A 5,743-nucleotide genomic window follows, 5' to 3' on the forward strand; every position below is an offset into this window, starting at 1 on the left:
AAATTGTAACAGTTACGATACATTGAAAGAAAATGAATCATACTGTGTGAGTAGTAAAAAACAAATTTATCTGCAAATATAAGATACTTATTAATTAATCACTTTCTAATAATTTGTTAATTTAATATTTAAATATATATATTTATTATTAAAAGTCGCACTTATATAAATGTGAAATGTAGTAAACTAAACTATTTTAAATAAATCTAGAGCAGTATAATCACTTTTTAAGCACTTCTTACATGACGAATGTTCTTTCAATGGCTATGTAACTTTTCTGAATGTTTTTGCTTGAATTAAAAATAAAAACATTTTACTTATTATAAGTTATAGTCCTGTATTTATCTTAGTTTGTGTTTTCCCAAATATTTATTTGCAAAATATATACATAAAATTTTATTTGTTAAATAAAAATTCGTAAAACTTCCGAATTATGAAAAATACAACCATTTTTGTGTCATCCAAGTCATCTCATTTTAGCAGTAGTTCTATAATAAATGAATATTTTAAATAAAGTTTACTATATCACTGGCTGAAAGAGGCTTACCATGCGAAAAAGTGATTCTTAAAACTAAATTTTTATTAAACTCACCTTCAGATGTTCATGTCAGTTTTACTTTTTGAAATACTGTCTTGTAATTATCTTCCACAACTTTATTCTTACATTCAGCAGTAATCTGAAATAATATATTTCATTATAATATTAAACTCACTATATAATTTTTATTTTAAAGTATATTTCAGTCGCCTAGGTAAATTAGTGGTGATCATGAACAAGCATTCGACAAATTGCTTTTTCAATCTATGAACTAAATATTGAAATATTGTGAAGGAAAGGATAGGATAGATGAAATGATAGATATGCAATTAGTAAAAGGTGTAAAAACAATAGAAACATAAAAGAGACAAATAGTACTAAAGAAGTAAACAATTTTAACTAACCAGGAACCTGCGGTATCAATATAACTAAAAAAATATTGAAGCAAGTACAATAATCCAACTGAGAAATGGAGTTTTAAAAACATCCATTGGTACATGAAACTAAGGAATAGTCTTTCAAAAACTTCATTGTAAATTCTTCATAAATAATGAGAGGAATTTATAGCAAATGTACGCACGAACAGGTTCTTGCGAGAAATTCTTGCAGGATGAGGGCGATGTTGTACACATGAGAATCCCACGATATACGCAGGTTAGATAAATGAAAGATACAAGCGATTAATAAAAATCTGTATTTAAAGATCAGTCGGTTAGCAACGGATAATTCAGAAGTGATGGTTCCAAAAGTAAAGTGGTGTTTCTTGTTCTTTCTCTCGTACTGAACTATTGTTTGTAACATAATTAATAATTCTACGTATTGTTTAAAACTATGTTGGAAATATTTTATTTCCATCAATTCCGGATATTTAAATAATTTATAATTTTTATAAATATTTTATTTTAAAAAACATTTAAAATGTCAACATATATTTCACAATATTTGTGGCACGAACATCAGATTCTTTTAGATAAGTTAGCGTTAAACATTGAAATTACGGTCTCTGTACTTGGAATTTAATTTATTAAATAGTTTCACACTATCACGGTTGTATTTATCATATATTGGTTACTACAGTAAATTTTATATATTCGATCATTTCTAAGTCATCCAGAAATAAATATAAAAGTAATTTCTCGGTAAGTTTAAAATATCAGATCCTCTTTATAAAAAAACTCTGTGTTGAAGAAATTAAAATTATTGAGACTAGTTACTAAACTAAGTCTAAATTGTGTCTGGCGTAAATAACAGGAATTCATTTTTTAATGCAATCAGTACACAATTAAAATTAGGAATTGTATTTATACGACATAATCACAGTTACAATTGGTATAACTTTTATAAAAATGTGGAGAAGACCTACCATAGATACTATGACAGCCTCCTATTATACTACAATGTAGAGCTGAAGAAAAAAGCAAGAATGTTTAAACGTGAATTTCAGAATTGAGCAACTAATATCAAACTACATTAATATAGAAATAATCTTAATTTAAGAAAGAAAGCAGAATTAGATAAACACCATTATCAACTGATGAACTTTAAAGACAACTTCTTTCATTGTCAAAACGTTCTAAAACCCTATTTATAGAGATCTAATCGATATATTTTATTTTAAGTATATTACATATCTGAAATGATCAAAAAATAGATACAAATTAATGAAGACTATCACTATAAAAAATCATTACGAAAATAGGTGGATCTGGATGGAAATCAAAATTTGTAGTAAAATTACAGTAGTTTACCATGCACTTATGCTTAACTTATTTAATAAAAAGTAAATAGAAAGAATAGTAAACTTTTAAATACTTCTGAACTCTCAGGAAGATATGCTGATTTAAGGTCCGTCATCAACTAAAAGACAAATAAATGATGTTTTTTTTTTTTAGCCTAGTTAAAGCCTAGTGTGGTGTAGAGATAAGCCCCCCAGCCAACCCGCCAAAGTACGTAATAAATACTAACTCTTCACTAACTCAAGAAGAAGAAAAATCAAGAATCAAGAAATAAAACTTAAGTAAATAGAAACTTTAAAATCAGTGATATAAAGATCTATTTTAAACGAAGAATCACAATGTTTTGAAGGAAATAAGATTTACCTGATGACGACACTCCTGTGGATTACGGTTCGTTAACGCTATCTTTGCGTTCTTTGCCTTAGTGAAATAAGTCTAAGAAACCGTCACGCCTTTTACAAATATCCTTTACTTGTTTCTGTTGGTAATCAAATTAATCAAATTTATGGAATTAATTTTAATGTATAAAATACAAACTTACTTTTTGGTTTTTAAGAATAATTTTTTCTTCAATCATGCAATTCTCACCACTTTTTCACTTCTTTTGAAGTTCTCAAATGAAAAGGCAGACAGACTTGAAAGAAGAAGCCTCAAGAATAAAAGGCCCAGAACCATTCTGTGGTCTAGACAAAAGAACTCTATCTATTCTTATGAATGGTGCAGAGGAAAAAGAAAGAGAACTCTATTGGGAAAAGTTGCCAGAACTCTCACAATCCAAAATGCTCTTAGGGACTTACAACCTAAAACGCTTTAAAAATTGTATAGCACAAACAAAAAACAACCTAAGAATTATTACGGGATTATTGACCGGTCACTGTAGATTAAATAATCACCTATCGAAGTTAAGAATTCAATCCAACTCAGACAGCAGATACTGTAGAGAAGAGAGAGAAACTGCATACCATGTGCTTGGGGAGTGTCTGGCACTGATGCACAAGCGGAAGAAACACCTAGGAGGGTGCTTCATGGATCATAAAGATTCAAGACTAGGGAAGGCAGGTTCTATACTGTCTTTCATTAAGAAAATCGGACTTGGAGAAACACTCTAACCCGAGTAAGGGGCACAATAATAATGTATCCATGGATGATGATAATTGACAGCAGTTAACTGACTTCACATGGAACTTATACATATAATTTATACCTTTGTAAATAACAAAAGAAACAGTAGCTCTTTAGAGTTTTCATTTTATAAAAATACATAAATAAAAAAATCCTCAACACTCAATGAATCATACTACTCACACAGTATGATTCATTTTCTTTCAATGTATCGTAACTGTTACAATTTGCAAAGGAAAGCTAGTGAAATGCAGTTTTTGGTATATTTTATTATTGAAATGTACTTATTTTTGAATATGATATCTGTACAGAGTACAGATTACTGGGTACTGAGTACTCATTACTCATGAAACTCCCATAGAAGTCCACCACAATAATAGAAATATTAAATACAAAGGGAAAACCAACGGCAACCACAAAATGCTGCTCGAGTACTGCTTAAGGGTTGTCTTCATCCACTAAGGCAGCTTGCTTTGAAAATTGCTACAGAGACACTGATCTAAAACGGAAACGGAAGCAGTATAAACTAATGCACTGCATTGAGATATCTGTGAACGCTGTTACTGTGTTTTGAAATTTTGAGAAAACATTTGCTTTGGTCAGCAATCATTTTTTGAAATGAGAAAAACTACTGCGAAGAAATCAACAAAACTTAGAAAGCAATGAAAGAATCGTACTTATGCCAGGAAAAATACCAGAAATGCATAAAACGGCATGAAGACGTTCAAAATAGTGGATTACATTGACTCGATAAAATAACACAGTAAAATAATTGAAATTATTATTAGAAAGTATTGCGAACTGAAATAAAGCAGATTTAATTAAAACAAAAAAGCTGCAGACGGTTTTTATTTGCTTTAAGGAACTTAAGGTGAACATGCACCAATACCACAAAATTATAAAGGCTTGTTTAAAGGATCTAAAAGTTTTGATTCTGGTGTCATAGACAAAGGAAGCTCTGATCGATCAAGTAAACGTTCACATGCCATAAGAAAAATGAATTTCACATGAATAGACTGAAGTGAACACTTAAAAGCGTTTAATAGTTTGCAATTCTTACAATATACAGAAGATGACTTTTTTTCCATCAAACTGTGACTGAATACAACAATGGATTTACTACGATAGCCCTAAATGCAAAAAGGAATGAGTTAAACCTTTCAAATCATTCATGGAAGTACGATTATGTTTTGCGTTTGGTGGGATCAGAAAGAAGTGGTGTACTACAGGGTTAGATGATTGAAGTGTTACTAACTGCACAGTATGTGTGTCTGTCAAACTGATATCGCCAATTACGTCAAGTTCCTATGAATGACAGCAGTTTACAAGCTAACACAAGCTTTCCCGACTAAGTTTCATGGAACAAAAGTTATTCGAAATGGAATTTAAAACGCAATAATGTAATTGCGTTTTATTTGGCTAAAAAATCACAACCAGCAATTGTTCGTGAGCTGAAACACCTAATAATGAATAAAATGTTTCTGTATTATATTAAAAATTATTACTACAAAATTGTTATAAGGCAGCGTCATCAAATTCGGTATTGGTAGAAAAAAAACAGCAACATCACCTGAAATGGTTTGAAAAGTAAAGGCTCGACTTAATCAAATCCACGTCGTAGTGATATTCAATGGCCAAGAGCTGAAAATATTCCAGCGAAGCATCCCACGCATATTCCAAAATCAGCTCAAAATAAAGCCTTATAAGTTGCAAAGGCACAACATCTTATACCAAAGCAACTGAAAGTTAGACTCGAAAGAGCGAAGAAATTATTACCCTTGCCGGAATTGTTACGGGTGACGAATTTCCAAACATTGTGTTCTTTGTGGAGAAAAATATCCCCATTTAATAGTTCATAAACTTTCAAAATGATCGTGTTTACTTAACCAAACGCACTGCCGAAAATTTAAGACTACAAATGGCCATCCGAAGCAATTTTCCGTCTGAAGTAGCAGTATGAGCAAGCTGTGACTGCCGGTGAACGCTCTCCAATCGTTTTCACCGAGCTTAGTATCTAAATCAATGCGACTTTTTATCGGGAAAATAGAAAATGTTTTGGAAGTGGCTTTAGTGCCGTGGCAATCATAGACTATGAACGTTGCAACAAGACTCGGCAATGGTCTCGGTCTCATAAAGTTCGTGTGAACTTAGACTGTTTAAAAAATTATCACACAAATTCACACTTCATTTCGTCGACACAATGGCATTCGAATTCACCAGATGCAAGTTCGACCATCAATTGTGAATAAACATTTTTCAAACATTAAAATTTTTCAGATATGGCAATATTCCTAATTGATTAATAATGTCACAACTTGTGTAAAAAAAATTTAAATAGGAATTCATT

The sequence above is a fragment of the Teleopsis dalmanni genome, chromosome X (genome assembly GCF_002237135.1).
Source record: "Teleopsis dalmanni isolate 2A chromosome X, ASM223713v2, whole genome shotgun sequence".
Classification (NCBI taxonomy): Eukaryota; Metazoa; Arthropoda; class Insecta; order Diptera; family Diopsidae; genus Teleopsis; species Teleopsis dalmanni.